Below are 13,007 nucleotides of genomic sequence, written 5' to 3'. Positions count from 1 at the left end.
TGTATATGAACCTAAAAAGTGAACGTTAGTCCCTCAAATGTCACACAGAATCAGCATAGGCGTACCGTTCTTGTTCTGAATTGGTTATAGTTATGTTTAATTCTCTCTTAAAAGCCGTGTTGTTCAGAAGCGAAGAGCATGATTGCACACACATGGTTTCAGCCTCAGTCAACACAGGAGTGAGCGAGATGAGTATCTCTGACATAAATAGCCAACTGTGAGAATATGACACATTATGCAGCAAAATGCAAATCAAAAACACATAATACTGCTGCCGTTGTGCTGCAAACCCTGGAAAACATTATGTCCCTGCAGTAAAGTGCCTTTACGCTATTGCTCCACAGGCACAGCCGACCCTATACATTACCCTGTAACCCTCTGAAATCTCTAGCCTAGGGTTCTGTTTTGGTAAGCAGCCCGATACCTGTTGAAGAAATATGATGCAAAGACCATGTGCAGGAACATGTGGTGTGTGTGTGTGTGTGTGGGGGGGGGGTCGATACTCATGATACTACATCAACAGAAGAAAAACTGTTATGGGAGCGTTTTGCCCCCATATGACTCCTATCTCTCACTGGCGGTGTTCATAAAGACCTATGGAACACTCGGTGGACAAATACTTGGTGATTGCTGCGAGGAGATATGCAGATCCACTCCAGCACTAGAACCATCTCACGATTAGTCCGGGCTTGCTGCACACGGTCAATTGAATAGTCGCCGATGACAGATCCTTGACTGAATCAGCATTGCTATTTGCATGGGGAAATTGAAAAGGTCCTTATACGTGAGGCAACACTTGGGACAGCAGTTCTGCGAAAGCTATCCTTTGTACGAACGGGATTGGAGCTGAGGATGTCCGAGATCACCCATGGGCAGCCGTTGAACGGCCTCCGCGGCTCGGGAAAAAAGGCTTTTATTCCTTTAGCATTCCCAGCATTTGCATTAAGTCTGCAACAAGATGTTTGGTGAGCTTAGCGGATCATGAATCATTTTTTTAAATGAAATAGAGAGCGTTGGTATCAGACCACGCCGTGTGGCCCACCCCTAAGAGGTCAACAGGCAAAGTCCCAGGACCCGAAAGGAGGAGGAAGCTCACAGAATCATTATTTTTTAATCCTTTAATCATTCATAATAGATGCTAACCCTGACTAGATTCTTGAATGTAACGACGGGTAGCACTTAAGGGTGACTGCCACTTTGAAGGGTTGATGGAGTAGTGCGAATTCATACTGAAATCAGCATTTACAAAGCATTTTTCTTAAAGTAATACTCATTAGTAAACAATTCATAATCAGTTTGAGATTATAAAAAAAGATGCAGGGAAAATAGTTTAAAAAATAATTTAACAATGGTACATTTTTGATTTACCGACTATTTAGTTGTTTAATAATGCTTTATAAACACTTTATAATGCTGCAATTCATGATTAATTCAATATTTTTTGTGAGCTCATTTAAAGTGAGGTCTAAATATGCCATGCTACTTATAATTACATTAAATGCTATTTATGAATGATTAGTGAGGCATAGATTTACTCACTTGAGGCATAGATTTCCTCACGCCAAGACCAAAATTAAAATACCAAAAATACCTTCTTATTACCAAAATTGATACAATTTTGACTTTACTTGTCATTTATCAATGGTTACTAAGGCATAGATAGTCCCCAGTTAAGATAAGCTCACACAAGACTTTACTAATGCTTTCTAAATACAAAATTACGAATTGCAGCATTAATTGTGTGTCTATAAAGCATTATTAACACATTATAAATAGTTTACAAATTAAATTATAAAAATATACAAAATCCCTTGAACCATATTCCTGAATGAACAATGTGGAAATGTGGAATATTCTTTATGCCACTAAATTATTAATGCTTCAAAGTTTCAGTTATTATAAGTGCTACCCAATTATGTTAATGATGTGTTCCAGATAAACGCAGAATGCACATACACTCGAAACACTCAGAATCACGAGAATTCAGGCCCGCTTGTTATGTGGCCTGAAAATGACCACCAAATTGCCGCAATTTTTTTGATGGATGCGGACCCAACAGTGTGAAAAATAAAACTCATAAAAATACGAGCATTAAACACATAGACCTATTTGCGTTCTCACGTGTCTGTGTGCGTGCGTGTGCTACAGTGTGTGGCACGCAAGTGTTGTCAGCTGCAAAGTAAGATTGTGTTAAATAGAGAGACACACAACCTCAATTTACTGCTGTCACTTGAGAAGATCTGTGCGTGTGTTTGTGTGTGTGTGTGTGTGTGTGTGTGTGTGTGTGTGTGTGTGTGTGTGTGTGTGCATCCTTGCAAGTGTGAGTGTGGGAGCGTGTGTGTGTATGTGTAAACATGAAATCCATTTCCTGTGCCTTGTTTTGGATGCCATCCAATTCATTTCTCTCCTTCACACCTTGCGATCTGTGTGGGATTTCGCTTTCTCCCCGTCTCCCCCTTCCCTTCCGCCCATCTGCATATAAAGAATGCAACAGGATGCTAGAGAGGGAATCAGAGGCCAGGTGAACACCAGAGGTGACCGGGAGAAGGGCAGGGTTTTGGGCCAGAGAGGCACGGCAGAGGAGGGGAGGAGGCACGGGAGAAGATAGGGCTGCAGGATGACACCAGGGGCTCCACAAATTGAACCGAAGAAGAGCAGGATACATTGGAAATTGAGTAAAGGGAGCGGATGCGAATGGAAATGATGTGAGGGGAAGGGGGAGGAAATAGAAGACGGAATGGAAACAAGGCAAATGGAGTGGCAGAGGCAACTGGAAAAGGTTATTTGATCCATTGAATATCCCAATGGGTGAACGGATCAAATCTTGGAGTAATCCTTGGGCTTCCCCTCTTAAAGACGGGGGATTCACACTGTAAGAAGACGGTCGGAAAAGGAAAGCAGCCTGGTAAAGGCGGAGGGAGATATTCACAGGCGCACAACCGCCCTGAATTGATATGTCTAGGAACACGACAACGGGGCTCCGGTGGCGTATAGTCTAAAACACTTGTCCTACATCCTTTCCGTATCACATTTCCTGGACCAGGATGAGATTGTCATGTGGTCGAGGAATGATGTGAAGGAGAATCCGACTGCACCTACACTATGCTACATCATTATGAGCGCATTCTTGCTTGTTCTTGCCCTTTAGTACTTGATACGAAGGAATATCAATTAACGCAACTTCATTACCAAGGTTGTAATTATTGTGACATTGGTATTGGTTGCTCCTAATATATATCAACATGAATCCCAATTAGTATGATTGTATGAAAATGATTGTGATGTCATGTTGGGTGTTATATTTTCGCAAACGGCCCAAATGTTTGTCGCTTTAAATGTTACTGCCACTAGGAATTGTGGGACGTTATTATAACCTTGGTCCAGTGTACATGCTATGGGTGATAACAAATGAAGCATTGAAGCACCTTTCCTCAGCATTTAGATTATTTGACCATTTTTTTCATGCTGCCACATTCTTCGGGGTATTTTCACATTCCTAAGCAATTTCATTCTTTCGATTTCTTTTTTTTCCTTTGACTGGTATTTATTTTTATTTTTAGCTGTCAGTTAAATGTTATAAGTCAAGTCATCTACGTTAGTTCTGAGATCTCAGTAAATGTGACAATTTTAGGAACTTCAGAGTCAGAATATCATAATATCCGTTTGCCAAAGTCTGAATAATTTTTGTAATTATTGTGTGTTTCTCAACATTGTTGAGCTGAGTGGGTCATTTTGACAACCCTAATGAGCTGTAAGTGTTTCATTCTGTATATTCGATTGATTAGACTAGAATGGAGAAGACCGGAATAGAACATTCACTCCACGTTCAGAATGTACTATATTAAGCATCACAAACGCTATCCCTGCCACTTCATGAATGAAGGCTAGCACGTGTTACCATTCACGCTGAGGCTCCACAACTCCCCAGGGAGAACCAAACGGTTCTTCGTTACAACTTTGACCCCAAAGGATCACGGTCGGTAGGTGTATTTAAAGTGAAGGTCGTAGCACTCCTACACACTAGCAGGCTGCCAGACCGGCCAGAGGGCATCGATCTCAGACTCAAGAGAGCTCACTTTAAAGCCCAGCAGGTGGTTTCTCAAGGGACTTAGCACGTAGGTACTGAAACCATATAGGACAGCGTCAGGGGGAGAAACCAGAGCATTCCCTGGTTGTCACGGTTACCGCCGCTCGTCGCTGTGTAGGACTGAGACTTCATCAGGTAATGGGTAGGATGTGACCACATGTTAGAGGCAAGCGAAACCTGACAGCGTGATTTTTATTTTTTTTCGCCATGAATTGGTGTGCGTACATGCGCACATCTCTTTGTGTGAAGGTGCCCTTCCTTTGGGCCGGCGCGACTGTAGAAGCTTTGACTGTTCACACCTTGTCAGAAAATGTCCAGTTAGCTCAGAGACAAATACTGACATTTGCGCGCACACAAACACACAAAAAACACACAGAGATAAACACACACACACAAACACACACATACAAGCGCATATACATGCACGCACGCACGCACGCACACGCACGCACGCACACACGCACACACACACACACACACTGTGACAAACAAACACACACACACACACACAAGAGGAGGAGAATATGCAGCTTTCGTCAGAGATTGAACAGGATGAAGGCAGAAAATAAGAAAACATGTAAAGAAGGTGACTAGGGAAGTGAGGAAAATCTCTCTTTACCTCCATTTAATCCCCTCTGCTCTCTCTTTTACCCTGCGTCCGTTCTACCGCTGTCTTCCAGAGGCATACCAAATCAGTTATAATGGCTTGTTCCTAATGTCTTTTTTCCCTACGGTGGATTGGTGATGCAGTGTTTCTTAGCTGTGATGTGTGTGTGTGTGTGTGTGTGTGTGTGTGTGTGTGTGTGTGTGTGATTGTGTGTGCACGCACTCGTGCACTTGAATGGGTGTTAATCCCTCAGAAACACAATGAGAAATATATCTAAATGTGTGTGTGTGTGTGTGTGTGTGTGTGTGTGTGTGTACGCCAGCGTTAAAAGGGAAGCTTGCCCTACTTTAGCCCAGTGGTTTTCTCTGTTGATATAGCCCATAGCGTTGGATTATATGCTTTCTACACACACACACACACACACACACACACACACACACACAGACACACACACACACACACACACACACACACAATCACACACACACACAATGATACAGTACGCTTTAGCAAAAACATGCATGCACATATTGTGGCAAAAACATGTACAAAGATGAGATTGCACACACACACCCACCCACACACACAGACTCACACACACACACACACACACACACACTTATTCTGCTGGTTACTTATTTCTAATCAAGGTTAAAACAACCAAGTTAACCAATTATCGATATATTGATATATTGCATTGGTTAAACCATCACAATTCAAGCTACAATACAAGCTAGATAGAACGGACTGAATATTTATAATTTTGTCAGATGAACAGAGGCAATTAGAGATGAATACATTCTTAATTCAGATCAAGAACAAGACAATATTGAACCAAAAAACTAAACATAATTTCACCAAAATGAATATGCACCAACAGCAGGTCGGTTGTCAATATACACCTTTTTTTTTGAGGACACTTGGCAGCAAAGTATTGGATTTAATACCTCCCACTGTGTCTTCCCATGATCCTTCATGCGAATGATCCTTCATGGGAAGACACAGTTGGAACATTAAGCAAGCATCTTCAATGAGACACAGAATGTTCATGGCTTTTATAATCACATTCTAGGAACAAACATCAAAGGATCAAAGAAACACTATACAAAAGGGGTTCTCAAAGTCTAACTGGGAGCAAATTGACAATATCTGTCTTAGCAAGAGAGGTGATACAAATTTTAACTAAGGTAGCACCTTTCAAACAAAGAGAGAAACTGAAACTCCTTGCACCTTTTAGGTGCAAGGAGCTTATACAAAGGGTGATACATGAACTAGTAATAAAGAAAATATGTTTGTATCATTTGTGATAATACTGTCAGGATACATTTTCCACAACAATATAATAACACTGGATATAAATGGAACAAGTATCTGTCTTTTTTGTCATATGAAGGACGAGATTAACCGAGAGCCTGGTGTTTGGCGTGCACCCATAACTTTCAAATTCACAACTTTAGTTTTTTTGTCTGTTCCAAGTGTCCTACATTTGCACATGGAAAAGAGCCAATGGCGGGCAATCGGCCAGCATGCATTGAGTGAGTTCTGTTGGAGCTGATGAGACTGAAGATACAGAGAGAGAGAGAGAGCTAGAGTCAGACGGACAGAGTTGAGTTCAGTGGCGACACTGTTTTTGTTCTGTATATTTACGTACATGCACTTGCTATTTAATATGGAATTCTTTTGTTAGGGGCAGGATTCTTCTTGTGCAGTAGGTTAGCTGAGACATTATTGAGGATTACTTTTAACTAAAGAGAGTGTGTCCTAGAGACAGTGGTCTGGAGGTATAGCCCTAGAATGGTACTAGCAGTCTAGCATGAAGCTACCAAGATTACCTGATTGGCTGTCGAGATTAGGTTTTTTGGGTCTGAAACTTTCACCATGTTGGACACATTAAACATTTAGTTTCATAGGTTTGGGTATATTTTGGGTCTTGGTTACAACCTTCAGACAGGAAGCAGGGCCATGACAAGCAAAGGCTTCACATCAATACACAAACATGTCAATACAAGAGAGAATCAGGAAGAGGGAGACTATAAAATGATGTGTTGATACACGTTATGCAGGAAAAGGATGAGAGCAGTCTCATTACCAACTGTGTGAAACCATTGAGTACGGTAGCAGCAGAACAGCTCCAGATTTAAAGTCCTTAACCGTGTTTGCAGATCTAAAAGTATTCAAAAGGATTTCATTGAAGACACCTGAGAGGTTATGAGATCTCGCATAATGTCCATATCAAAAACAAGGCCTACATATCAATGCAAAAAGAGAAATAAAAAAAACTCTATATCATCTGATACCTTGAATAATGCCAGTACTGCACACAGAATATCCAAGTATGTTTTGGACGCAATACACAAATACCAATGTTTTGTGAAATGTATGGCACAACTGTGGTGATGAAAATGCTATGATGGCTTCAGAGCCCCGAAAGCAAAAAAAAAAAAAAGTGCCAGAAGATATATGTACACATGGCTTTGTGCATGAATTCAATTTGGTGCACAAAATCAGCATTCAAATTAATTTTGGAAGGCAAACTATGCTCGACCCACACTGTTTATTCAAAGGAAAACAGAAATGTACTGGCAGGAGTCATGAAATTCTGCAAATGTTCTATTGCAGTTATTTCATTCCTTAGATAAACAGGGATTTCAGTTATTCTTTTTAAGAAAGGTAGAAATTGGGGCTGCCATACTTTATTTTGTTATCTCAAATGCATTGAAACTGCTTTTTTCCTTCTCACTGCTCAAGGTTAGGGTAACCCTTTCTATAAGTGAGCTCCTTAACTGATTAACATATTTTATGTTTATATATATGTGCAGTCACGTTGACATATAGTTCTCAGAAGACTTCTGAATGCTTGCCAACAATAAGACATGATGTCTAGGTTAACATCTCATTATAGTGTGCAAATCAGCTTTCTTGAGTATCTTTCATAGAATTAGTCTGTGCTAAATAACTAGTCCGTTCTCCCTGAAGTACATGAAGTATGATTAAATAGACCTGCCAATGCCGAGAAATGACATTGTCAGAAGAGGCAGTCATTTTTCAGCGACGACTAGTTTGTCTCATCTGCTTGTTTATAGGTCATCTGAGAAGTGTTCATTGCTGAGGGCCATTTGTCTTGTAAATGTCATGTTATAGTCTAGTGATAGGGTATGTAAATACAGGAACAGGTCCTGTGTCCATACGTGTAACAGTTAGGAGTTTTATTTGCTTCAAGATTTGGATATTTCCATCGCTGTCTAAAATTTTCACCTGTTTTTGGTAGTTTTGTTTGCATTATTCATACAATTTGCAATTTGTTTCCTCTCTGTAAAATGTATAACCGGTATCTTTTAGGAAAGAAAACTTTGAAAGCTTTCACTGTTTTGATGTAATTAAAGTGACAGGCAGTGTATAAAATTAATACCTTGACAGGCAAGGCATAATCCAAAAACATCCATAGCATAAGGCTCGATACCAATCTAGTCCTTGGTAAGCTTTTCCAGGGGTAGTGAGGACAAACCAAATGACACTAGGGTTACCTAGTTTCACCGCAGTATCACATTTTCTTAGCACGCCAACAATTGTCAAAGCGGGGCGGTCCATGGCCTTATCTGGAGTGGCCAACTGGCTGGTTCCGCATGCACGGCCAGCTAACAGTCAAGGGTCCTCGGTCTGGATGGTGGTTCCATATTGAATTGGAACTTCAATCATCTGAATTTGAAATATATCATTTATTTTTTGTAAGTTTTTCCCTTTAGTTTTTTTCTTTCTCTCTCTCTCTTATCTCTCTCTCTCTCTCTCTCTCTCTCCCTCTCTCTCTCACACACACACACACACACAGACACATACACATGCACACACATTAACACACACACACACACACACACACACACACACACACACACACACGTGCGGGCCCTGATCCCTGCATGTAACCCTATTTTGTTAGAACGAGTAGAGAGAGTGACTGGTACTCAAGGCAATGCTTGTTCTCACTTCATGTTTCTGCCATTTCAGCACAGCAGGGGGTGTCAAATGGTAGTGCCTTGCTCAGGGGTATCAGCAGGGTTGTTGGCTCATTATCAGCCCTCAAATGCCATCAAGCAATCAAAAGTGCCTTGTCTGACGACACTGTACAGCTTACCCCATTATTTTGTCAACATTTATGTAATTACACTTTTTGACTTAAAGTGTACAACGCAATGTAGTTATCCATATTTATTATTTTGCGTACTGCGTAGGTATGCATGATTTCCCCGAGCTGTGAATATTTGCGACGTTGCCGTTCAAAGGTTTTTTTCCCAGTATTTTGTGGGTGTGTTCATGGGTATGCCTACGTGTAAAAAACATTGTCCTCTATTTGTCCTTAAAGCATCTGGTATGATCTCTGTCCTTATGCAAATGTTCTTCTCTTCCGTCATTTGCCCCATTCACTTTTCTTCCCCTGACTTTGCCCACTGTAAAACTTTTTCATATATGTAAAACAAATAATATTATCAAACTTGTCGAGAGGTATCACAATCCTGTGTGTGTGCAGCGATACAATTGCAGCGATAAAATTATGAATTTAGATTTTGCCCTCTTTTTAGCCTAGGGTAATCTTGTCATCGTTGCTTTTGTATGCAAATGTTGGCCAAATATTTGTTTACTAAAAATGAGCTACTTTGAAAATGATGTGTCAGATTTATTGCTAATTAAGCGTGGTCAGCTAGTATGCTAAAGGAGTGAATAATTGTTTGTCAGAGTCTTGTGTCGGTAGGGAACTCTGCTAGCTTAAGTAACCTAAGGCAAATAGTCTTCACTAGACCGCGCTCAGATGGATACTGCGTGTATTTCCCTGTTTCCCGTACCTCCTTTGCAAGACTTGGATTTAAACATTTCATCCTTCCCGTTGGAAGGCTGAACTTTCCAGGTTTTCCTCCAGACTTACAGCCATCCAAGCCGTGGAAAGCCATAGGTGCTGGTTTCTGGACCAGTCTAGTGAGAGGGTTTCTACATGGGAAGTAGACTGTAGTGGCTAGAAGAAATAACCACGTGACCCCCCATAAATAATGAATTCATTTTATGATTATGATCATGCCAAAAGGCCCTTTGAATAGAAACATTGCATAGCCTAGTTCGACACAAATGTTGGACAATAATCATGGTCGCTGTTCCAGTGCAATGTTAGAAAAATAATTATGTTTCTGATGCACGTGCAGATCAAATAAACCCACATCCTATAGTTTTTAGTCTTTTGGCCTACTTGAGAAGAGGCCGGAGGGGGTTTATGCGTTATCTGACCTATCAGTGCCGAGAAATATAAAATGTTATTACAAATGTCCTAAGAGTGAATATATGAGCATAGCATTATAAAAAATGAAAAAGAGTAAATGCATAATTTAGAGGGTTGAAATCCTTTGGGGGAAGACGGGGGTGTTGTGGGTTATGGTGAGAATTTAGGAGTTAGGGTTGCAGAGACCTTACTCCGTGAGACAGCTGGTGACACATGAGTGTACATGGAAAACGACGACTCAAGGATACAATTTAGCCTTTGATGTCCCTTTGTGACTGCAGCTGTGATCAAGGGGTATTCCAATACATTTTACCTGACTTGAACCCGTCGATTTGCAAGGTCCAATCCCCTAGATGCACATAGTGTCTAGTGTTTAGTCAAGCTATGTTATAGAGTTGTGGCGGTAAATGTCTGACAATATAAATCCATAATAATCAAGAAATAATAAATCAAGGGCCTCAGACGATAGTTTGAATGTAATAGGTGTTTTGAAATCAGAGCAGTCATTTTGTTTATTGTTGGATATAAATGGAAACTAAATGCATTGATTTGATGATGCCCATTAAAAAGCACATGTCTCCCCATACAATTAAATCGACAGGGGACACTATAGTGCCGTAATGTTGGGTAGAGAGTAGAATTGGGCCTGTTTGAGGCATCGCTTCTAGCCTTTGGTCATGTTCAGGTGTGATAGATAGGTCTTGTCATAGCTATCACTGCAACAGCTGTTTGTGCAACAATGGCACCATTCAGTCTCCAAAGATTTAACATAGTTTGAGGCCTTCAAGAGTCATAAAAAGAACCTTCATATTGTCGACAATCCTTCAGGTGGTTTGCCAGTGGATGATAGATAACAAGGTAAAAGCATAAAACATACAGAATTCCTGACTGATGACTGTGACTGGCTGATGTCGGCTGGCTGATTGCTTGAACAATACATAGTGGTTGAATGGCCAGCGGATCGTTATGGTGGTGGTCATAATGATGCACATTCGGTGTAGTAATGTGTACGTGATTTAGTTAAGCCGGTTGGGACCCTGGTTAGCTGAGTAGCTGCGTTGGATGGCTGACAAGCTTATTAACAGAAATAGCTGCATGAAGGCGCCTAGTGTTCCAAAATCACAACTCTAATTTTAGTTTAAATGTCAAACAGCTGCAGGATTCGTGTTTGTGTGTGTGTGTGTGTGTGTGTGTGTGTGTGTGTGTGTGTGTGTGTGTGTGTATATATACACATACACACTCACGCAAAGTGTACGGGTGTTTTGGTTGTGTGCAAGGTATGTACATGCAGGCTTGAAAGGAAGAGTGGAATACCAACCAAAAGGGGGGTTGTGGAGAGACAGCCAGTGCTATGTTAGCGTGTGGCTCTCCACCAGTGAATTGACAGAGGATCAGTGTTGATTATACCTGCTGTCGGCCCCACTGACTGTTCTCCAGTGATCGAGCATGTGTGTCTGTGCGCCTTACCATGCGTTTGGATGTCAATGTCTCTGTGGGCGTGCATGAGTGTGTGTGTCTACACCTTTTTCTACTCCTTTATTTCATTTTGCTCTTCGGCCCCTTTCCTCTCGTCTTCTCCGCCTGCCCTAGCCGTGAACCGCACAACGCTCCCACCTGTTCCCTGTATCTCTCCTAAGGAGGCTCTCGCTCCGTATTTGCTGGGAGACCTCACTTTGAGGTCAAAAATCATTTGTGTTTTTCTATACTTGCTATTTAGCTCCGTCCCTGCACTCAAGTAGATCAATGGAGTTGCTACATGTCCTTCATTTTTTATCCCTTTTCTGAAAACCCTCCTCGCCCACCTGTTATCACGTGTCGTCCCCTCCTCCGCCATCCACTGTTTCTTTCTCTCTCTACTTCTCCGACCGCCCTGCACGCCTCGCTCTCTCGGTCTGTCTCCGTATTTTCTGTCCCTCAGTTTTGCTCCCCTGACTTTCCTCCTCCTTCCAAACCTTGGTTTGTTAAACCTTTCAAATGATGAAAAATGAGTGGGTATGAAATGACTGCCAATAGTGACTCATTATCTTCACTGTGTTGATTACATCAGCGACACAATCTTGGTTTAATGGAAGCCTTTTTTTCCTTCTTTTTTTTCTGGATTTTTGCTCCTCTATTTTTGTCCTCTATTTGTCCCTGTTGTCAACTCTCTCCCTGCTTCTTCCATACAAATTTAACTGTCATGGTTTTATGGACCTTTATAGATCTTTGGTACCTTTTAGCTTTTTTTTTTTTTGAGACTTTTTAATGTTTTTGTAAGAAGTTGGTTGGACAGCCAAACTAGTCCATATGTTCTTCCACAAAAGTACAACTTCAGAGGATAACTGTGGAGCTATTAAAGAAGTTGTAAGATGTAGCACTAGTATCACCTATGCATATCGAATATTTTGAGTGAATACATCTTCGGTATTCCTATGTCTGTCTCCTATGTAGACTAACCGTATAACCATTTCCATATCCAGTTTTTAGTTGCCTCTGTCTTTGAGGAAGCCAATTTCATCCCAAATATCTATGATGAATCAATCGTGGAGATGAAACTTATGGATGCATTCCGTCTTATATAGGAGAGTAGTCATGTAAGAAGGTCTTCTCTCCACTGGAGTCTATCCCTGGAGCAAGGAAGGAAGTTTCCTGTTAGTGTTGCACTGTAAAGACACCAAAACACCAACTTCTCTCACCATGTTTGCCTTGGTAAATGTGTGTGTGTGTGTGTGTGTGTGTGTGCGTTTGTGCGTGCGTGCGTGCGTGTGTGCGTGTGTGCAAGGTTCTTCAAATACATTCTTGAAATTTACCAAAGTTCTTCATAAATTATTAAACCTGTTCTTGGATATGAAAAACAAACTACTCAAGGCAGATCTTCAATACGCCATGAAGAATGATTTAAAATGCTAAATATGTTATTAATATTATAAAATGTATTGACATTGGTTGTCCCGGTATCATTTGAAATAATTGAAACAAGTACCCATCTATCTTCTATCATAATAACAATTAAGCACTCAAAGCTCTAGCTTCATAACTGAAATAACTTTCTCGTTATATATGCTCCTGCCTAA

Source organism: Pollachius pollachius (genome assembly GCF_949987615.1).
Source record: "Pollachius pollachius genome assembly, chromosome: 5".
NCBI classification, from domain to species: domain Eukaryota; kingdom Metazoa; phylum Chordata; class Actinopteri; order Gadiformes; family Gadidae; genus Pollachius; species Pollachius pollachius.
This window is presented reverse-complemented; position numbering follows the sequence as displayed.